Here is a 24,767-nt window from a genome sequence, read left to right as displayed (position 1 = left end):
GGCCCCTGCAGTGCCCATGCCACTGGCATGGGCATTGCAGGGGCCCCCGTAAGAGGGCCCCTACATGTATTTCACTGTCTGCTGCGCAGACAGTGAAATACGCGACGGGTGCAACTGCACCCGTCGCACAGCTTCCACTCCGCCGGCTCGATTCCGAGCCGGCTTCATCGTGGAAGCCTCTTTCCCGCTGGGCTGGCGGGCGGTCTGAAGGCGACCGCCCGCCAGCCCAGCGGGAAAGTCAGAATTACCGCCGCGGTCTTTCGACCGCGGAACGGTAATCTGACGTCGGGACTTTGGCGGGCGGCCTCCGCCGCCCGCCAAGGTCAGAATGAGGGCCATTGTTTCCAGACATATCGGCTGAATCATGATATTATCATGGATCTTTGTGATCAGTTGGACCCAGATCTGATGCCTGCCATTTGCAAATCCCTATAGCATACCTCCCATTGTTCAAGTCTTGTCAGTGCTACACTTCCTGGCAACTTGGTCCTTTCAGAATACAGAGGCCCTACCTGCAGGGATGTCTCAGCTAATGTTCTGTCTGTTTTTGAAGGATGAACTGTGTGCATTGGTAAAACACCTGGACAGCTACATCAGGTTTCCCCGACGTGCGGATTTGGCCTATGTGAATGCAGAGTTTTATGCAATGGAACACATTCCACATGTGTTTGGAGCCATAGATGGAACCCATGTAGCCTTGGTTCCCCCAGTGGCAATGAACAGGTGTATAGGAACAGGAAAAAAGACAACTCCATGAACATTCAGGTGGTGTGTCTGGCAGACCAGTATGTTTCACAAGTCAGTGCTAAGTATCCAGGATCAGTCCATGATTCCTTCATCATGCAGAACAGCAGTGTCCCACTGCTAATGATACGACTCCACACTGAGAGGGCCTGGCTGGTTAGTAAGTGACAATTGAAATGTGTGTTTGCAAATTATGTTTCCTGCCATCACAATACTGCATGTCCCATTATGTGTGTGTTGTTCTACCAATTGTTCACAAGTGACTTTGGATATCCAATTCGTCCTTGGTTGTTGACACCAGTGAAGTACCCAACCGCGCCAAGGGAAATCCACTACAAGGAGTCCCACAGGAGGACAAGGCGTGTCATTGAGCAGACTTTTGGGTTCCTGAAGGCAAGATTTAGGTGCTTGGACATTTCATGAGGAACCCTCCTCTACTCACCCAACATGGTATGTAAAATAATAGTTGCCTGCTGCATGCTTCACAATCTTGCCCTGAGATGACAGATACCATTTATACCAGATGAGGGGGGCACAGAAAACCTGTGGGTTCAAATGCAGATTTGCCAAGTGATGAAAAACTAGAGGACGATGAAGCAGTAGACTCCAGGGCAGATCAGATCAGATCAATCAGTACTTCAACTGACTAAAATGTTTGTGAAGTTGATGTAATGTTGTGATATAATTTTGTAACCTGAAGTTGATGGGTAGCATGTTATCTCCTTTCTTGCATCATCTGTGGGGTTGCAGATAGCTCCAATGCCTATGAGTGAGTTGTGCATGCGGACTGAACATTTGTATTGTGTACAGGACAGAGTGGTCTACAGTATCATGTATTGTGATAGCAAATGCAAAGTCACACTTGTGGACATGACTTCTCTGATTTGTGGAGTGTGTTCTGCTATGACTAATCCCTTTTCTCTTTCAATCACAGATTTGTCTATATCGTGATTGGCACTTCATCGATGGCAAACATCCGACAGTGTCAGAAGCAGATGGGAATTGTAGACAGACATGAGAAGTGGTTGAAACCAGGTACTATTAGTCTTGATTATGGGGAGTGTAACAAACAGTGTTAGAATGTTAAGACACTGGGGTGATAATGTGTTTTTTCCCATCAAGTTCACCGGTAGGGTAGAGGAGGTTGTCAAACAGTGTCATTTGTGTCTGGATATGTGTCTGGCAAATGTGTAACTGTAGGACCATATCCTCTCCAATCAGAATGGCTTCTGTTGTATGTTATCTACCTTGAACCCAGCTGTCAGTGTGTTCCTACTTTGCAGTCCAATGTGCAAGTCACTGTGGACTGACATAGGTGAATGACAAGCCCTCAGGTATGTGACCATTGTAGGTGAAAGGTTCCAGGACTGGGGACACCAGTACTGATCTCTGTCTGTACCATGATATACGAATATGTGGAAGCTGTGGTTTGGGTGTGTGATAAGGTTTTACCAGGTGATACAAAGGACCAATCTGTGTGCCTCCTACCTTATTGATGGACTAACATGAAACTAACTTCTGCATCCTGTGGTTTAGCATTGTGGGACACCTTAGCAAACATACTGATCCTACTCTCAGTCATGCTCTATGGGATGTTTTGCATATCTACTAATGACTGTGTGTAGTTGTACTTTACAACTTTTTTGGACTCTGACCTGTTACTATCCTATTATATTGAGTCTCCTACTGATGGAGTCCACGTTTGATGTCCATAACAAAGGGTGGACAATACAGAGGAACATATTCAGACCAGAGTTGGCATGCATAACCATTGTACATTGGTGATAAATGACACATACACAGGACCTGTGGTTAAGTGTGATTTACTTTGGAAGCAAAAACAACATATGGGACTATTTACATAAACAAAACAAACAGTGGGAGGTTCAGTCATGGTGGTTAGGATTATGAGGGTAGCTGCTACACCATCAGGATGGATACACAAGTCCAGTGTCCTTGCCCCAATGGAAAATGGAGACTGGTTACAGAACAGGGTGCATCTGTGCCACACAAGGGGTACAAGTCAGGAAAGGTTTACTTCCTGGCAGTGGGTTTGGCCCTGGCATCTGCTCCTGCTGGATGTCCACTTTTGTGGGGGGGTTCTTCAGCTACAGAGGGTGGGGTGTCTGAGGCATGTCCGTCCCCTGGCAGGACCTCCATTCCACTAGCAGCCGCAGATGTAGAAGGGCCTGATGTTGCATTGCTAGTGATAGGGGCCAGATGTTGGGTACAAAACCTACTCGTATACATGTCTCTCAGCACCCCTGCATTGGAAGCCAAGTGGGCATTTTGTGCCTGCCTCTGCTGCATGACTTCCTGGCGGTTGCCCAGCATGGTGATAACTTGGCCCATCATGCCTTGGGAACTTTGGTAGGCTCATAAGACTTGGGAGATGGTTTCCTGGTCAGTATTGTCCCTTTGAGACCCCATCCTCTGGCACAAGCATCCCTCCCACATACCCTACCCCCACATGCCTGGGCCCCTTGCACAATGTTCCCACTCCCATTGGTGGTTGGTCCATCATTGTCAGGGGTGGCAAGGTGAGACTCAGGTATCTGTACTGTGGAGTGAACAATGGATTAAACACTCCTTGGGAACCAGGTTTGGGGGTAAATGGTTGCCTGTGATGTTGATGCAACAGGGCTGGGAGGTGTTGATGTGGGCAGGGTGAGGCTGACAGTTGTTAACTGACTAGGTGACCCAGATGTGCCAGGTTCGTCATCAGTGTCCAGACATCCAGGGCTGTTGTACTCACTGGGGCCTTCATCAAGAAGGGTAGTGACAGTCTCTGGTATCCTCACCATGGTTACAATGGCAAGGTTACCTGTGGAAAGAGTGAAAGACAGAGTTCATGTTAAATTGTGGGTATGTTTGCAGTTGTGTGAGAGGCAGACAATACCTTAACATGATCCCCAGCAATGACATTGACAGCTGCTGCACAGAATAACTTAGTACAACATACAGCTCTGTGATTTGAATTCCATACCCCATGTATAGATTGGTTATACTAGGTTGGTACTGTTTGTACTACTGATGGCATCTGATATTGTGTAATAATTGACATGGCTGTACACCTATGTTACCTAGTGAACTGTCTGCATGACAGATGCCACACATAAGAGCTGTCAATGCACATTGGTGTCCTTGTAGGAACACACTATGTGAGTAAGCAATGGACATTGACCTGTAATGGGATATACTGCATGAACATCCACTCAGCTATCTGAATTTCCAAACCACGTGAGTATACTTCTGGCTTGGGCTCCGTAATCTGTGGCTATTTTAACTAGGAAATCAGCTATAGTTGTGTTCTGCTTGGAGTGCTAGTGTGGGTGAGCCATTGCATTGCTGTCATTGCCATGTACTGTCCCACACTAGAACAATCAAGATAATGTAGATAGAAAATTGGTTTAACATGCATGACCTGTAATATTTGGCGCAGTGTCCAGGTTTTGAAAATATTGGGATATTGCATTCTGGAAGTGGAAGTGCTATAATTAGCCAGTACTTCACGTGCCATTTCCAAGGGCTGTGGGGCCAGATGAGTTTGGTGGACATGTGGCATGCCAGAAAGGGGTATTAGGTGATTAGGACAGAGATGTAGTGGGTGGTGTGTTAATTGGGGTGGGTTTAGGTGGTGAGGGAGCATACAGGAATAGACAATTGATTGACATGAATGTTGTGGGTACTTACCAGGCTCCACTCTCCCAGGTATTCCTGTCAGGCACTCAGGATTCAGTATGTCTAAGACCTTCTCCCCCTAAGATGCAAAAGTAGGAGGAGGAGGTATGGGCCCACCGCCAATCTTCAGTACCGCGAGCTGGTGCCTGGATACCATCCCTCTGAGGTTGTTCCAATTCTTCCTGATGTCCTCCCTTGTGCGTGGATAACTGCATACAGAATTTACCCTGTCGACTGTCCTTTGCCACAACTCAATTTTCCTGGCAATAGATGTTTGTTGGACCTGTGCTCCAAACAGGTGTAGCTCTACCCTGACAATTTCCTCTACCATGACCCTCAACTCCTCATCAGTGAAATGTGGGTGTTTTTGTGGGGGCATGGTAGTGGTTGTGAAGACGGTGTGGTTGTGTTTAAAGTGAAAGGGTGCAGAGTTAGGTAAATGGTGAGGTGTAGGTGCTGTGATGTGAGTGGGTGCCGGGTGTTGTGGATTGTGTGTGGTACTAATATGTGTGTTTTGTATGTTGTGCAGGTGTGTAATGTGAGGGTAGTAAAGTGTAAATGGGTGCCTATTATTGCTAATTTGAACCATCTGGCATGTTGGTTGTCTGTGGCTGTGTGTGGCGTTTTGATTGCAAAAGTTGTGGGTTGTGCAGAGGTGTGTTATATAGTCCACTGAGTAGGTGTGTCGGGTATTTGGATGTGTATCAGGTGTGGAGTGTTCAAAGTATCCAATGTGGTGTGGTGTTCTGACTGAAGTGAGTTGAGACTGCCACGGTTCGCACCACCAATGGTTTTCCACCATTGAAGAACCGCTATTGTGATTTGTCAATCATAATCTGATGGGAGCATTTTTGTCGGGCTGACGGTGCTGGTGGTGGGACCGCCTGTTTTCTGTCCTCTAGTGTCCTGGCAGTTTCATAAATTTGCCTGTTTTTTGTGGATTTCACAATGTAAAGTGGTGGTCTTTTGGCGGCCGCCACTGCAGCAGTCTTCCCAAAAGACCACCAAACTCGTAATGAGGCCCATAACGTTGTGTGTAGGTATAGGCTGATAGATGTGTGCCCATTTCATTCTGGTTATTTAGATATATGTTGCTAGATTTAGACTTATGAATGCAACTGTGTGGTTGATGGGTTTATGTGGTCAGGTATAGTGTTTATGGTATAGTGTGTATGGGTGCATAGGATGCAGCTTCTGAAATGATTGATGATGTACGTTGATGACTGTATGATTTTGGCTGTGCAGTCATATGATGATAGATGGATTCAGGCATGATGGCAGTAGGTTAACAATATAAAAGTATATATGATGGTGGAGATTTTAGGGTACATTGGCTTTATGATGGTGACTGTCTTGCCACTTGATATTTGATGAATGTACCTAAATCATTGCATTTGGACATGAACATGTGTGGGTGGTTGTATGCTAGGGTGGGAGTGCAGGCATACACAGATTTGTTTTCTTTTTTGTGTAGTTTTATATAGCACAAACTTGACCCAAAAGTACTAAAGCACTTTACATTACACTGAGTCACATTCAGTTGTGTAGGCACAATGAAATTAAGTAATTTACCCTGAACCACAGGATGTTATGCAGATGCAGAGGCTCGAACCTGGTTCTCCAGTTCCAAAGTCGGCAGCTCTGGACATAACCCCACATCCTGAGAATGTGGTGGTTGGGGTCATTATGGAGTTTTGAAAGTGGGCATATTTCATTGTGGCAGTGCGATTGGTTAGTGTGTGTGGCTGAATGTTGGTGGTTCCAAGGACATATAATGATGAGTGTACTGTCATATATGATATCCGGTTGATATCCATATGTTGGTAGGTGCGTTGCTCTGTGAAGCTGTGTTCACATATCAATAAAGGTCGGGATGGCGCCATAGGTTGTGGTTTTTTTTGGTATATGTTTGCTGTGTAGATGTGCAGTTGTGGGTGTGTTACCATGTGATGTTGGGTGTGTCAATTGATGATGTTTGTGAGCTTGTATTAGTGCAGTTCCTCAGTGTGGCACAGCAGCACTTTAAATCCTGTGCATCACCCATGCAGCCCTTTTAAGTGTCACTGCTCCCTTGCACCGTTCCGTTTGTTCCCCAACTCACCTGCATGCAATGTTTTCGCATGCATCCCTACAGCTCTTGTGTGTGTCTCATATCCGTTGCAGCCAGTATTTGACACCCTGCTCTCCCATGCTGACCCTCTGTGTGCCACTCCACCTGCCCACAATACTCCCCAACGGCCCTACTGTGGACCATTAACCTGCCATCCCGAATGAGAGAGAGAAGGAAAGAAAGAAACAGAGAGAGAGAGAGAGAGATAGAGAGAGAGAGGGAGAGAGTGCATGTGTGCATGTGTGAGCATACAGTATGTGTGTGTGGGCCAGCGCCTGCTTTACTGTTTTCACACCTCATTCTACTCCTATTTTATAGGTAAGTGAGTTGCTTTCTCCATTGTGTGAATTGGTTCTGTTTGGATGAGATAATATATGTTGAAAAAGCTTATTTCTTTGAGCCCTCTATGTCTCTTGGGTTTGATGTTACCATGTAGCTGAAAATAAAGATCTGAGAGCAATGAGTCACCTCATGAATTAGAAAAGCTATTGAATAATTTTTCTTTTAGGTTAAGCTAATGTTCAATGATATTCTTTTCATTTTCTCAAGGAAACGTGCTGCGGTAGTGGAGAATCAATGCACAGCTGGATTCTGCCAATGCAGTTTATAGATAGAAAGGTCAGAATGTGGCTTACCATCTCATTGCCAGTCTGCATGAATCTTAACCTGTGGCTGTATTACATAGATCTCCACACTGACTCCCAGTGAAAGCTACATTATAATTTTGAGATCAGAGTGCTGCAGAGAGTGAGTACCTACCAATATCTTGGGATAACATTCAATACATCCATGATTTTGTTGAATATAATTAAGAATAACCTACACTTAGTTCAGCTAAACATTAATGTCTTAAATTGTTTCAACCATAGTGGTCATACAATACCATTGTTAGACCTGACAGCCTTAGGGTGGTCATCCAACAACTGTTTGCCTGCCTCCCTCCACTTTTCTGACACTGTTTTTGCTGGTTTTATGACTCTGCGCACTTTACCAGTGCTAACCAGTGCTAAAGTGCATATGCTTTCTCCCTTAAAACATGGAAACATTGTTCATACCCAATTGGCATATTTGATTTACTTGTAAGTCCCTAGTAAAGTGCACTACAGGTGCCCAGGGCCTTTGGATTGAATGCTACTAGTGGCCCTGCATCATTGGTTGTGCCACCCACATAAGTAGCCTCTTAACTATGTCTCAGGCCTGCCACTGCAGGGCCTGTGTGTGACGTTTCACTGCCACTTTGACTGGGCATTTAAAAGTACTTGCCAAGCCTTAAACTCCCCTTTTTCTACATATAAGTCACCCCTAAGGTAGGCCCTAGGTAACCCAAAGGGCAGGGTGCTGTGTAGGTAAAAGGCAGGACATATACCTGTGTGTTTTATATGTCCTGGTAGTGGAAAACCCCTAAATTCATTTTCCACTACTGCGAGGCCTGCTCCTTTCATGGGCTAACATTAGGGCTACCCTCATATACTGTTTGAGTGGTAGATTCTGAGCAGAAAGGGGTTAACAGGTCATGTTTAGTATGGCCAGAATGGTAATACAAAATCCTGCTTATTGGTGAGGTTACATTTTAAATTGTTATTTTAGAAATGCCACTTTTAGAAAGTGAGCATTTCTCTCCACTTAAAATCCATCTGTGCCTTACAGCCTGTCTCCAATCCACGCCTGGGATGGGCTGGTTGACAGCTCCCTTGTGCATTTCACCCAGACAACCACAAACACTGGATACTCAGTCACACCTGCACTCATCTGCATACTGAATGGGTCTTCCTGAGCTGGAAGGGTGGAGGGGCCTGACACTTACATTTCAAAGGCTAGTGGCCTGCCCTCGCACAATGGACTGCCAAACCCCCTACTGGGACCCTGGCAGACAAACCTGTACTGAAGGGACCTTGTGCACTTCAAAACCACTCTTTGAAGTCTCCTCCACTTCAAAGACACTTTTGGGTATATAAACAGGGTACCTGACCCCACCAACTCAGACACTTCCTGGGACATACACTCTAAACCAGATCCTGCAACCTGCCAAGAGGAGCTGCCTGGCTGCCCAAAGGACTCACCTGGACTGTTTTTCTGTGAAAGACCGCTGCCTTGCTGTTGCCCTGCTGCCTTTCTGGCCTCCAGCTCTGCTGAGAAGTGCTCTCCAAGGGCTTGGATTGAGCTTGCCTCCTGTTTCTAAAGTCTCAGGGCCAAAAAGACTTCTAATCTTCAAGGAAACTCTTTGTGCAGCAAAAATCAACGCAAAGCCTGCCGGAATTGACGCACAGCCTGCTCTGCAGTGAAAGAATACCTGCATTGCCAAACCAGAATGAAGCAGCCCGGCACCCCGTGTGGAGATCAATGCAGTGCATGTGTTGCAAGAGGAACTCCGACGCACAGCCATACAGGATCGACGCATCACCGAGCCAGAACAACGCAGCCGACTTCTTGCGGGAGGAATCGACGGAGGGCCTGCCGTGCGACAAAAACTCCGAAGCATCGCAACACCAGATCAACGCAGCACCTGTGACTTCGTCCCACACTCCCAGGATTTCCACGTATTGTCCCTTGGCGTCAAAAGACTCCGCATTGCAGTGATGATCCACGACTATGTGCCGAAAATCGATGCAAAGTCCTTGCAGCGTGGGAAGAATCGACACATCATCTGTGAGCCTCAGGAAATCTGATGCACACCTTCTCTTTTCCATGCATCTCTTCCTCTGCGGTCTTTGTGGCTGTAATTTTGACGCATACCAGGTTCTTTGTGCACACAAGAGAAATTCGTTGATTGTTAAAGACTTAAGACTCTTCTTATCATTGCAAGAGTGATATTTCAAATTGCGCTTATCAAATCTTGATGGTTTTGACCTTAATTTAATCAGATAAATATCTTATATTTTTCTAAACCTGTGTGGTGTATTTTTGTGGTGTTTTCACTGTGTTATTGCATGATTTATTGCACATATACCTTACACATTGCCTTCTAAGTTAAACTTCACTGCTCGGTGCCAAGCTACCAGAGGGTGGGCACAGGATAATTTGGATTGTGTGTGGCTTACCCTGACTAGGATTATGGTCCCTACTTGGACAAGGGTGTATACCTCTGCCAACTAGAGTCCCCATTTCTAACAACCATCAAATGTACTTCCATTGTAATTTACTGGCCCTTATGTGGCTCCAGTTCTTAACTTATACAACTGATGAAATGGAAGGCCTGGTACTAGGCATATTGTTTGGTTTTTGCAAGATTACTACTCCCCCCTTGATATGATTATAATTTGGGTTGAACTCAACCTGGGTAATAAAACAATTTTTTACCCTAATGCGGGTATATGCTAATAGTTGTGCAAAACCAGAGATGTTTTCATTCACAAAGAATTATCCGCACATAAAAGAGATTACTCATTTAAATACCATTCCTCTTAACTAGAGTGGCTTCACTAATTAGATTTAATGGTTCTTTTTGTTGATGATACTGCTGGGAAGCCATCTTTAAGAGAGCAAACAAATGAAATTTACATTGCTCAGCAATACACATGTACTCATTTCCTCTAAGAAATATTAATCATGGCTATGCCCATTACGTCAGTGATCCATTTAGTCTGAAACAATATGAAAATACCCCTTCAAGAGTTGGAAATTAATATCAATTTGCTTAAACCACCCTCCATTCCTATGACTTGTTGGAGTCTAGGGAGAGTTGAACTAATCCAAACGACTGCCGAGATTATGCTGTTATAAATTTATTAGAAAATCTTTTACTTTAATGTAAAGCATTATCATAGTTGAGATATGAATCAGTGTCTGTAACAATTGGATTATTTCATATTTGAATGGTTTTAATTTGACTGATATTTTAAAAAACATAATACGATTGTGCTGAATAGTTTGTGACACTACTTTAATCATGTAATTAATATTTTGGAAATGTGGTTCTTACTATGATAAGTGGTGTTGTATTATATGTCTATATGTTTTTTGTCATACAAATTAAAATCAATAAGCGTTTAAAATTCCCTGTCTGGAATTTCATTGACTTCAAGAGTTCCATCCAGTATGATTGTAGACCAAAATTACACAGCAATGCACACTGTGTTTATTATGTTGATCAGTAATCTATGTAATTGCCTGCCAGTAAACCACCTCCCGTTTGTAAAGAGTAGTGGATCCAGCATGGTAAAACCAGTAAAATTACCAATAAAATAACAGTGGTAAAATTTGAATTATACGTCCACCCAGGTGAATATAATTTACATTATGTTTTTCCTCTTGGATTAAATTCCAGGACAGGCAGTAAAAACAGTCCTCTCTGCCCTTTTTGTCACCGTACGAGGTCAGAGAGGAATTTCAATTTGTAATTCCACTCCATCCAGGAATTACTGGCAGGTGGGTGCCTTTTAGGTAACAAAGCTTATTATAGTTTATTGAGAAAGGTTGTTGTAATGGATTTTAACATCTAGCAGCTAGCACATACAATAATCATAAATTTCACATTAGAAGGCACTGGCATCTGTTAGAAATTGGGTCTCTAGGTGGCAGAGGTATGCAGCCTGTCCAAGTAGGGTGCACAGTCCTAGTCAGGATAAGTCAGATAGAGTCTCCAAAAATAACCCGTGCACACCCTCTGGTACCTTGGCACAGGGCAGTGAGGATTAACATGCAGTAAAAGACAGTGAAAACACTGCATACAAATAATCCACACCAAGGTAGAAAAATAGATCTTAATTTAATGAACAATCATGACCAAAATGACAATAATTGAATAAGTAGTAGTAATTATATGATTTTTTATAGATTAAATGTAACTGTAGTGCTTAGAAGCTTAAAGTACCAACCTGGTCACACTAGACTGAGGTAAAGTCTGATGTGCAGGCCAGCCGCCATGTGGCAGGGGCCAGCTACAGGGACCAACCATGTCCTGCTGAAAGAGTAACTTGTATGGAGGGTTGTGTTTACGCTGAGGATCCACGAGGAGCTGAATAGACAATGCAAAGATAATATGTCGGTCCCAGTCCAGGCAGTCAGCAGATGTGTTGTTGTCGAGCTGCGCAGTCATCCATCCTCGAGCAGGGAGCGTGTTGATCCCCTTTGTGATGAAGGCAATGCATCATTGACGAGCCATGCAGCCTATGATGTGAAGGTGTTCCAGCAGGGCTAGTGGTGATGTGCCGATCCAAAGTCGCACAGTCAACAATGCAAAGTCCTCATCCTCAGCAGCGATGCCTCGCCATCAAGGATAGATGGGACAGTTCTGATTGGTGAAGTAACAGTGATGCATGGATTTCTATAGAACACAGCTGCTGAACCCACTTTCAATGCTCCATGACTAAATTGGCACCACTTGGCAGCGTGGGACTCACAGTTTGCAAAGTCCAGAAGCTGTAGCAGGGGTGAATGAAGTCTTTGTTGTCCCTGAAACTTCATAACAGGAGGTACGCCAGCAAGCCCATTCAGTCACTTTGGTTCTGGGGATGTAGAGATGCAGATGCTGTCCTTCTCACTCCTAGGCAAAGAGGGCAGCAGGCAGCAAGTCAGGCACAGTATAGCAGGAGTCTAGCAGAATCCAGCAGAGTTGCAGCAAATTGACATTCCCTGTAGCAGAGTAGTAGTCCTTCTTCCTGGCAGAATGTCTTCAGGTCCGGAAGTGTACTGATTTGGTGGTGTCTGGGTTCCAGTACTTCAAAGGCCTCTCATTGAAGTAGGGGAGATTTAAAAAAAGGCTTATGAAGTGCGCAAAGTCCCTGCCCTTCCATACCTTGCTTTAGACACACTACAGGGGGTTATGCAGCCCTTTATGAGGGCTCAGGACCTTGTCTATTCAGGTGTGTCAGGTCCTCCTTCCCATCCTACCCAGGATGACTCATTAAGATGACTCATTAAGATCTCAATAGCGCATCAGGATGTGGATATCCCATCAGGCACCCCTAACCTTCCATTGCATGTGGCTGTCTAGATGTAATGCACAAGAACTCAGCTGTCACACACACACAAATGTGTATTCAGAGACAGGCAGAGGCACAAAATGGTTAAAGTAAGAACATGCTAACTTTCTAAAAGTAGCATTTTCAGGCTTGCAACTTAAAATCCAACTTTACCATAAGTTGTGATTTTAAATTGTGAGTCCAGAGACACCAAACTCGAAATATCTATCTAGTACAAATTGGAAATTACAATTCTAAAATGGAATATGGCAATCCCAATGTTACCCTTAAAGGAGAGATAGGCCTTGCTTGAATGAAAAACAAATTTAAGAGTTTTTCCCTACCTGGACATGTAAGACTTAAAAGTACATGTCCAACTTTTTAAATACACTGCTCCCTGTCCTTGGGGCTGTCCAAGGTCTACCTTAGGGGTGACTTATATCTATTAAAAAGGAAGGTTTGGGCCGGGCAAGTGAGTTAACTTGCCAGGTCAACATGACTGTTTACATATTGGACACACAGACTCCTCACTGGGAGGCCTGAGGCATGTTAAAAGGGCTAATACAGTGGGGTGGCACAATCAGTGCTACAGGGTCACTAGTAGTATTTAATTTACAGGCCCTGGCACATGTAGTGCACTTTTCTAGGGATTTATAAGTAAATCAAATATGCCAATTGTGGACAACCTAATTGTATCAGGTTTTCAGCAGAGAGCACATGCACTTTAGCAGTGGTTAGCAGTAGTAAAGTGCCAGGGCCCTAAAGCCGCCAAAAACAAATTCAGCAAAAGTGGTAGGAAAAGGCAAAAAGTCTGGGAATGACCCTGCAGAAATGGCCAGGTCCAACAACAGCCATCTGTAATTGGGAGTTAAACCACAGTACTGTTGAGCATGGAATCAAAGAATGGAAACAGGTGTTCATGACATTACAAAATTGACATTAGAACACCCTCATTTCTCTAACACAGGTGTATGTAAATAACAAAATAATCAGCAAAGAACATTGGGCCAGATGTAGCAAAGGTTTGCGACTCACAAACGGGCAGAATCGCAATTTGCGACAGTGCAAAATCGGAAATGGGATGCAAAAAGCCCATTTCCGACTTGCAAAAAGCGATGGGACCCGTTTGCGAGTCGCATCCGTTGCTACCCCATTTTGCGACCCGCAAATACCAAGTCGCAATTTGCGAGTCGCAACCCTTATGCAATTGCAACTCGCAAATTGCGACTAGTCGCAAAAAGGCCATTTTGCATGTCCCATTTACCACTAACTCAGAGCAGGTGGTAACCATTACCAAAGTATAAAAGGAGACCCAGAAGGCATCTGGGTTACACAAGATGGCGGAGATATACCTGATAGCAGTGAGAAGGAGAGTCCACGCAGCCCAGCAGAGGAGGAGGAGGGGCCACAGACAGGAGAAGATATATAGAACAAGGCAGACTCTTTTTCAGCAAACTGAGGATGAGATCTATGACAAATACCGCCTTAGCAGCGCAGCCATCCTAGAATTAATAGATTTACTCAAACCACAGCTAGAGCACCAAACTCTGCGTGGCTGCGCTATCCCTACGCATGTGCAAGTGCTATGCTCACTGCACCTCTTGGCCTCAGGGAGCTATCAGGGGGTCATTGCTGTGGCAGGTGGGGTATCCCAAAGTGCAGTGTCAAGGTTCCTCAGGGCCTTCCTAGATGCCTTAGTCATGCACATGTCCCACTTCATATACTTACCAAGGAATGAGGCAGAAATGAACCGCACCAAGCTGGACTTTTACCGCATTGCCCACTTTCCCCATGTCATAGGGTGTGTAGATGGGACACACATTCAAATATGCCTCCCTGCTAAACAAGAACACATTTTCCGCAACAGAAAGTGTACCCACTCACTCAATATTCAGGTTGTTTGTGACGCCCATTATGTCATCACTGACATTGTAGCTATGTTTCCAGGCAGTACCCATGACTCAAACATTTTTAGGCATAGTGGGATACATCAACGCCTGGAACGTGGGGAATTCGGAGACGGTTACCTCCTAGGTAGAGCCACAGACACTTGCAGACATACACACAGGTCACTGTGCACAACAATCTGGACTTCCTAACAGTGTACTTTTGTGCCCAACAGGTGACAGTGCATATGCTCTCAGGCCTTGGATCATGACTCCGTTTTTAACACCCAGCAATGATTCAGAGAGGCAATACAACAGTGCACATAAGAGGACCAGGAACCTCATTGAGCGCACCTTCGGACTCCTGAAGGCAAGATTCAGATGCCTCCACCGCAGTGGAGGTGCCCTCCAATACACCCCCATTACCGCATTTCAAATTGTGGTCGCATGCGCCATCCTCCACAACATAGCCACCCGACGTGGGCTACCTCTCACCCCTGCAGACCCAGATCGTGATGATGAAGAGCAAGAACAACCACATCGCCATCATGGGGATAGGAGTTTGGCAAATCAAGGCAGACTGAGACGGGAACACAATATTTTGGACGGTACGTGTCAACTCCAACCATACTCACCTATTAACCAAAAACTCCATTTGTTAAGTGGCAAAAAAATAACTGTTTTATTAGTGTATTAAATCAACTATTGTCCATGGGCAGTACAATGCCAACCAGGCATGTGGCACATTAACGTCATGTGCCACATTTAATGGTCCAGGGTGATCTCTAAGACCTTCTGCCCCTCCTGTGTGGTTTCTGGAGTGTTCTGCTGCACCTGTTAGCAATTTTCAAGGTAATCGCAATTTGCGACACCTACTCGCTAATTGCGAGTTCGTTTTTTGCACACTCGCAAAAAGCGACCTCGCAATCTGCGGACTCGCACACTGCGTTGCGAGTCCTGGTGCGAGTCGCTATTTCGGAACGTTTTTTTTCCTTGCATTACAAATTGCGACTCGCATTTTGCGAGTCGCATAAACTCGCAAAATGCGAGTCGCAATTTTTTGTTTTGCTACATCTGGCCCATTATTTTTATTAAACATCTTTACCTGTTACGTAAGTTACATCTTTGGTATAACTTTACAAGGTGTGCTTTACCATCCATTGGTGTCACAGGTGAACTTAGTTCGATGCAGCAGAGATGAATGTGAAAGACAAGTTATAGCCCCACAAAATACTTTTCAACATGTAAGAAGTATTGCTTTTAGGCTTACTAACAATCCTATAAAGGGATCAGGGGCACCATGGAAATGGTAACAAAATGTATTTTGTTATTCACAGAATCACACACACTGCACTTATAAGAATGAACACTTTTAAGTTAAAGTATGTATTTGTACAGAAACAATCTGTTTGTTAGCACATCAACTACACAGAATCTTATAAAAACAGCAACAAGACATGTTATTACTAACAAGAACAAAATGAACATTTCCAGCTTTGCTAAAATGTAATTTAAAATGTTATCTAAACCTTAACACACTAATGTCTACTGCTATGCGCTATACTATGAAAACATGTAAGGCAGAGCAACTTCCAATATAGAGTTTCTTAGAAAGAAGAGATACACTGTATACTTTGTTGACAGCAAACGCAAAGGGCAACCACCCACTGTGGTAGCAGTTTGTTGGTCTTCATCTAAGGCTCTATCAGCTGCAGTCTTCAGGTGAGATGTATTATCCCCTAAGTACGTAGTGCGCTAGCAGTGGGTGAGACCATCTCTGACAGAATCTCAGGTGATAATCTGGACGAAGGACCTCTCCTGACAAGTAGTCAAGTGGCAGTCCTTACAACTTAAATCTTATCAGAAATTGACATTTCTGACTTTCATTTGGGACCGTTTGACACAGATTATGGTATTAAGGTATGAGCCCCAAATGTATTCTTATTAACATTGGCATGGGGAGGAGACATTTGGCACAGATGAATGTCACCTTAGATGTTGTACCTATGTCATTCTTTGAAGAACTTGACAATATCACAATTCCTGGAAAGATAACATCTTGCGACATCTGTGTTAAAAGGCAGACATGATGATGATTCTGCATAATCAGGTCATATTTTGGCTTCCATTAACAAAGATAGATTTGTGGCCTACATGGGATGGAGTCAGACCTTAGGACTTACGTCATATCATTTTACATAATATGAGATAACCTTACAAGCACTACTGCTTGTAAAATAGAATTGCACATTACATTAGTCTATTTTAAAAGGGAGGCTACTCAGCATGTGATCTGTGTTCTAAACGATCAACATTTGTTTAGATAATTTCCATGCTCAACATAAGATTAACATTGCAATAAACACCACAGTAAATCAGTATGACATACTGCGTTACACATGTCTGTCCCGAAGCAAGGGTATTTAATGAATGGTCTATGTCTCAAAAGTTCTACTCATTTAAGCGAGTCTGATTTATTCTGTTGGAACTTCGCTATTCTATTCTGGGCTGCAGTGGTGAGGGATAGCTTAACTACTGGTAGTCTGATTGAGTTCTTATCATCTCAGAAAGTTTCAGTCTCTTCCTCAGTGTTTTCATTCCTTCTAGTGGCTCTCATTTCTGTCACCATAGCCAAGGCCCATTCCGTTAGGCCCCTCCTCTAGGGTGCTTCGGTGGGACCCAGGGTGGCAGGCAGTGGATATCTATTTTGTGCTTTGTCGCTAAATCTATCAAGCACAATATATCCACAGTCCTCATCCGGTTCTGTGCAGTTGGTGGTTCTAGGATTAACTAGTTAACACAGATCTCTCATCTAGTAATAAGTTTTAAATAAAAAGGCCCTTCTGACAGACGACAGAAATACAGTTTTTCAACCACGTATGCCTACAAAAATAATCAGTTAAGGGCTGACCTGTACCTTTATGACAATATTTTCGAAATGTTGCTACTTACTTTGTGCTAAAACGCCTTCAAAGTAGAACAGCTTTCAAACATATGCATGTTGTTTGCTCCTTCTACTCCACACGTTCTGCACATGTGCACTTTGCTTACATGAAATTTCATCCACTTTCTTGGTGTTAGGTAGATTCTGTGCAATGTATAAAAGTGGTTCTTCTTCAAAGGAGCAAAGTTTAGTATAGTATAAAGATATTTCAAAGATACTTATCTTAAACGTGGTTGCTCAGTGTTGGCAAGTATCCTTCCCAGGAAAGTTCCAGGATCTTCCTGTGATCCTCATCCATCTTTACAAGTTCCCAATACCAAGTTGCCACGCCTCCTTATAATTTATGGTTGTGCTCGGGGTATGGAGTTTAGCTAACTAAGGCAAGGTAGTTCAATGATTGAGCCAATTAGCTGTTAGTTGCTGCTGACTTTATAGGAGGTCCCTGATGGCCCCATAATGTTGAAATCTAATTAAGGTGGTTATGGGCCCTTTCCGTGCATAATCAAAACCTGAAAGCAAATGAGAATAAAAAATGAGAAAAAAAGCAATTGCAAATTTGTATCTCTTTTTACCTTATTTTGGGTTGGGGAAAACATCAGGTAGACATTGTAAGACGGAAAGCTCATGGCTGTGAATGGATGCAATTCATCCACCAGTTTCCTCCAGAATTCTGCTAGTACTCTGCAAAATCAGAAAATATGAAGAAGTGTAGCCAATCTCACTTCACACCTCGGCCAGGCAGAACATTTCCCTTGGTATATCTTGTTAATCTTCTGCAGTGTCAGAAAGGCATGATGCAGAAGTGTATTAATTTAAATCTGACATTGCTTGATACTCTTTTTATTTGGGAGCAAGCTACCTCACATTCTATGCCAGTGATGAAGTACTTGTCACTCAGTAAAATACACCCCCCTCTTGCCACTCACACGTCAACATGTCACAGCTTATGATCTTAAAGGTCTGTAAAGACCAAGGCCCTCATTACTAGTGTGGTGGTCTATAGACCGCCACACTCGCGGTGGCAGTCTGGACCACAGCCAATGAGGTGCTCCCACGGCCAAATTACAACCCTGGCAGTCGAACCGCCAGGGAACCTCCAGCTCTGCCAGGATCTTGGATCCCGGCAGTGTGGAGGTGGCAGAGGTCCTGGGGATTACGAACTCGTTCTCTGCCAGCGGTTTCATGGCAAGGCAGGTGGAGAACATGTGCAAGGGGCTAGCGGGGGGCCCCTGCACAGTCCATGCACTTGTCATGAGCAGTGCAGGGGCGTCCCTGGCCAGCACCATCGCAATGTTTACTCTCTGCTTTGGTCCTTGTGGACTCTGCAGACGACAGCCTTCCAGCCAGTTGATTACAAGCCAGAGACAGAGCTGTAGCCTGTTTCCCGCTAGGCCAGTGGGCAGAAACGGAGGTTTCCACCTGCTAGCCCAGCTACCGACCTAGCAGGAAACCTATATTAGCTCCGGTGGGAAGGTCACTGCGTAGGGGGCGGCCACCCTATTGGGAATTTGACGGATGGAGTTTTCCACCCACCAAACTCATAATGGGGCCTCAAATATCAAAGGAGCTAGAAATCGTGAGTCGTCATAGGAAACTAGATACTACCATCTCCCAGGCCAGCCCTATCTGCCATTCAGTGTGTGCATGATAATTCAGAATAGGCTTGCCTCTTATAAGCAGGTCTGCCAGAGTCTTGTTACCCAGGATGCCGTCCATTAATTTTTTTCCCTCATTTTCCATCCTCCCAAAACCATCTTGTTGCATGTTGCAATGGACAGGCCAATAAGTACAACTCTATGCTTGACAATCCCAACCCACCTTTTGAACAGTCCAACTTGAATATGTTTAAGCTTCAGCTCTTTCATTTCACAACCCATATTAGCAAAATCATGAGCTTCTTTACTTCTATGAAGGTAGATTTGCCTGCAGGGCATAGCAAGCTCTGATGGGCATACAACCACTCGGAAGGAAGATTATTTTGGCCACGACTGTTCCATAATGGAGAGCAGCAAGGAGTTCCAGAACCAGAGTGACCCCGTCAGCCCTCTTCAGCACCCTGCTCATATTGTCTTCCTATTGTCTTTCATCTGTGTGCACAAGTAAAGAACATTTTCAATGAATAGCATCCACCCCAACTAATAATGCACTTTCTCACAATATTGCTACAAGCTCATTTAGCCTATCAAAGCATATATTCTTCATGTCTATTTTAAGCCATGCAATACTTTGAAATAATATATTTGGAGGAGGATACAATGTAATATCATAATACCATATTAGTTTATGGTTCAGTCAACAGTTAACAAGTAGGTGAACCCACAGGTCATCCCACAACAGTTATCATTTGTCATTAGATAGGATCCATTTTCAAGCAGTCTGCGATTAGAAGGCTGACAATATAACAAGGTTGACAATGTCCATATGAAGACTTGATTGGAAAGGTAACAGTTCTGTGCAGAGTAATGGAATCGCAGAGGAGTAGGTGTCCTAGATAATTGGTAGGAACATATGGATGTGCTTATGAATGCTGGCTTGTCGCTTGTCTAATAATAGAATTCAAACTGGAGTCTCCACTCATGATGAAGGAAGGCATCCTGTATATTTTCATACCATTTTGATGAGGTGTTTTTTTCACCTTCATACAAATGAAAGGCAGTAAATGACACTGAGATTACTACATATAATAGACAGGTAATATGTGGGTCTTCTGCCACAGAAAATGAGTTAGTTTCTATTTCCTCATTGCTTACAAATAGTGCACGATGCCTCTATATTTACCATTGTTCTTTAGGTTGAGGTCAAATTGCAAGGATCAAAATGGCACTTTTATTTGTAAATGTCCATGGCACTTTGCCACATTTTAACGTTTGTAATGTCCAATTTAATTGTGTTACTGCTCTGAACTGAAGCTGAGCCTATTGTAAGAAACTTAAATCTTTTTTAGAAGATTGAGGGCTGATGAGATTTCAGTGGAGAATGTGTATACTGATTTTGATAATTTTGAAAGCCATTATTTGTGACTATAAACATGATCTGCTTTACCTTTTGGTCAGTTTTCCTAATTCTTTCTGCAGCTCCCCTTCTGAATATACCTGCTCTTCTTTAATAATGGTGTATTTCAAAGTGGAAACAAATAATTTATTATTTTATTAGATGTGGAACCGGGGGGGGGGGATCATCTCATTTGATATCTCTACCCATTTTAAACAGGTTTTCTTTCACAGCTGTTGAACTCAAATTAGTTAACCATCAATGCCATAATTTACCAACACTTCGGGGGTCATTCTAAGTCTGGCGGGCGGCGGAGGCCGCCCGCCAGACTTCCCCCACCAAAATACCGCTCCGCGGTCGAAAGACCGCTGAGGGTATTTTGGGATTTGCCCTGGGCTGGCGGGCGACCGCCAAAAGGCCGCCCGCCAGCCCAGGGCAAATCAACCTTCCCACGAGGACGCCGGCTCAGAATTGAGCCGGCGGAGTGGGAAGGTGCGACGGGTGCAGTGGCACCCGTCGCGTATTTCAGTGTCTGCATAGCAGACACTGAAATACAGAGTGGGGCCCTCTTACGGGGGCCCCTGCAGTGCCCATGCCATTGGCATGGGCACTGCAGGGGCCCCCAGGGGCCCCGCGGCACCCCTACCGCCATCCTGTTCCTGGCGGGAGACCCGCCAGGAACAGGATGGCGGTAGGGGGTGTCAGAATCCCCATGGCGGCGGAGCGGATTCTCATGGGCAGTGGAAAACCGGCGGGAGACCGCCGGTTTTCCAAATCTGACCACGGCCAAAGCGCCACGGTCAGAATGCCCTGCGGGGCACCGCCGGCCTGTCGGCGGTGCTCCCGCCGACCCTGGCCCCGGCGGTCTCAGACCGCCGGGGTCAGAATCAGGGCCTATATGTACATACTGTTAAGGGATCATATAGGCTATACTGGTGATCTAGTCTATTTGCTAAGAGACCAGCAACTTTAGAAAGACACCTGTTAATAAACATATCAGTAGCCATATTGATTGATCAGTGAATACTACCTGAAACCAACAAACTAAATACAGTCAGATTATAATTTATAATGTATAAATACTATTTTGAATCATAATATTCAAATTAGCCTTAGTAATGTTTACTTTCCATTGCCACACTGAAAACCATGTCACATTGACTTGAAGTGGGCAGTGTTTTTAGTTCTTTAGTAGATGCAAACCCAATGCATGTATTCTGGTTGTTTTGTTCAAAATATTATTTCTCTAGGTATTATGCACGTCCTAAATAAACCTCCTGTACCAATAATCTGCCAGAATTTGGTACCCCAAATACTTTTTTCATTCATATTTTCTTTCCAGGATTCAGAACCTTCGACTGCAAGTGTTTCAGTAAGTTGTGCACAGTATTTAAATCTGTGACTGGTAATTAGATTTTTCTGAAGTTTCTCTGTTTGTTTATGACTAATAAAAAACAGACAGGTCTGACCTCTCATGACTATAAAATAAGGGAACCTTTTCTGTAAATGTTGGCAATTATTTATTGGCGGAACCCCAAAATGCTCCAATTGTGTATAAGTATAGCACAACAAGGTCCTTAGTTGCTGGAATGGGTTATGCACTTCTCAGCTGAACTCGGCATAGGACAACTGTCACAGAGTAGTGACAGGATCTGTTGGTCTTCTCCAGAGATACCATGGTGTCAGCGGAGGTTTGCTGAACAGAATCAGCCATATAGTGCTTTGATCTTGATCTATCAACACCTTTCTGTTTTATTTTGAGTCAGGCAATTGCAACAGCATCAATGTTCTACTGTGTCCACCCAATACTCCTCTAGGCAAATTATTTAATGATCGCTGAACCAGGCTATATAACCAGTTAAATCTAACATCCAATGTCCTAGTGATCAAGGCTTGTTTTGGCATGTTCTACAATTCTGTTACTTTCCAGGTGAAAAGGCTACAAATATTGCAAACGTACTGCCAGAGCAGACATATTATCCCTGAACTCCAGACTGGTGAATACAGGGCCATTGTCAACATGAATGGTATAAATTGCTCCATTTCCTACTAGGCACTAAGGGCCAGATGTAGGAAGCCTTTTGCGCCTCGCAAACGGTGAAAAACGCAGTTTGCGAGGCGCAAAAGGCTGAACGCGATACAGAGTCACATTTTGCGAGTCAGTACCGACTCGCAAAATGTGATTCCGACTCGCAAATAGGAAGGGGTGTTCCCTTCCTATTTGTGACCGCATCGCGATGCTGAGTTGCTTTGTGACCACGAAAGAGGTCGCAAACCAACTCGCAGTTACCATCCACTTGAAGTGGATGGTAACTCATTCGCAAAAGGGAAGGGGTCCCCATGGGACCCCTTCCCCTTTGTGAATGCCCACAAAAATATTTTTTTCAGAGCAGGCAGTGGTCCTATGGACCACTGCCTACTCTTAAAAAACCGAAACCAAATGGTTTCGGAATTTTTTCTTTTTGCTGCTCGTTTTCCTTTAAGGAAAACGGGCTGCAAAGAGAAAAAAAAAACTGCTTTATTAAAAAAGCAGTCACGGACATGGGGCCAGATGTAGCAACTGACGAATTTGCGAGTTGCAAAGTGCGAGTCCATGCGACTCGCAATTTGCAACTCGCAAATTCGTATGCAGTACGGTGTCTCAGACACCGACTGCAACTCGCTATGGGGTCGCAATGACCCACCTCATGAATATTCATGAGGTGGGTCGCAAATTGCGGCCCCATAGCGAGTATAGGCACTCGCTAACATGGAGGCCTGCTGACGTCAGCAGACCTCCATGTTCGTGACCTGCTTTTAAATAAAGCAGTTTTTTTTTTTTTAAGTGTAGCCCGTTTTCCTTACAGGAAAACGAGCTGCACTTTAAAAAAAAACGAAACCTTTAGTTTCGGTATTTTTTCAGAGCAGGGAGTGGTCGCTTGGACCACTCCCTGCCCTGAAAAAATATTTTTGGGTCCAGTCACAAACTGGAAGGGGTCCCATGGGGACCCCTTCCAATTTGCGAGTGGGTTACCATCCACTTGAAGTGGATGGTAACTGCGATGCCATTTGCGACCGCATACGCGGTCGCAAATGGTATTGCATCCCACTGCGACTCGCAAATAGGAAGGGAACACCCCTTCCTATTTGCGAGTCGGAAATGCATATTGCGAGTCGGTAACGACTCGCAATATGCATTTCTGCATAGCAAACCCACGTTTGCGACTCGCAAACGGCGATTTTCGCCGTTTGCGACTCGCAAATGGTTTGCTACATCTGGCCCCAGGTCGTCTGCTGTCTCCAGCAGGCCACCATCCCTGTGAGTACCTAGACTAGCTATGGGGTCGCAAACTGCGACCCACCTCATGAATACTCAGGAGGTGGGTCTTTGCGACCCCATAGTGAGTCGCAGAAGGTGTCTGAGACACTTTTCTGCATCTCGGATTGCGAGTTGCAATTTGCGAGTCGCTATGACTCGCAAATTGCAAGTGGCAATCGGATACCTACCTACATCTGGCCCCTAAAAGATGTTTATGACCTCTGGAGCAGTTGCAGTCTTTTGTGGACAAACTCAAAGCAATCTAGAGAAGGAATCAACTGCCATCAGTATATATGTATACTGTTTTACACTCAGGAAAGGTTTTGTCAGAGATTGTAAGCAGAGTCTGCGCTTGTCTGGCAACATAGAGGGTTTTATCTGTTGATAAATAGTGCACTGGTGCACATATTTCTTTGTATTCTTTGGTAAATGCGGCCTCCAATATTGTTGCTGTTTAATTGATACATTAGCATGTATACCAACATGTGCAGATGCCATGCCTTCAGGAGCTACCCACTTTAAATGTAACCTAGCTCACACATTAGGAATATGTCACTCTCCAACTCCAGATATAAAAACCATGGAAGTATTATCTTCATTGAGGATGTAGTAGTATTTGGAAGGGATGGAGTCTTTCTCCTTTCAATGTTTCTTGTATTGCTACTAAGATGCAGTGCTTAATTTGCAAATAAAAAGGTGCCGGTGCCCAAAGCCCTCCTCAAACACGTGGCTGCTGCAATTAAATGTAAGAACATGGAATAGTGAGGCAGCATAATCCTGAAGCCATCTCAGGCCTCTTAATCCATATAAAGCCACTCGCTGTCCCTTCAGCGCACTCTTGCAGCTTTCTACTTTCTCTCTTTGTGACGCCTTTTCGTTTTTCTCTTCATCCGTCTTTCCCATATGTGTCTTTTGCTCGCAGCAAATGCTTGAGGCAGAAGAATAAGCCCCGGCCCTCAAAAATAAGTGCCAGTGCTCAGACAAGCACAAATTAAGCACTGCTAAAATGTCTTCATTGAGTTTGGTCTGAGACAGTGTTACAACAACAACCTTAAAGGTTTGTACTGCTGTTATCACTGCTAAGACTGCTGCACGGTTTTATGGGCAATGGAGTGCTGTATATGGACCACAGAAAACTAATTTCATAAGGTAGCTACCTTTTCTCAGAGTTGCTTCATCCTTATTGATTACTCCTTTGAACTTCTGAATCTGT

The sequence above is a fragment of the Pleurodeles waltl genome, chromosome 3_1, assembly GCF_031143425.1.
Source record: "Pleurodeles waltl isolate 20211129_DDA chromosome 3_1, aPleWal1.hap1.20221129, whole genome shotgun sequence".
NCBI lineage: Eukaryota > Metazoa > Chordata > Amphibia > Caudata > Salamandridae > Pleurodeles > Pleurodeles waltl.
Note: the sequence above shows the minus strand (reverse complement) of the source record.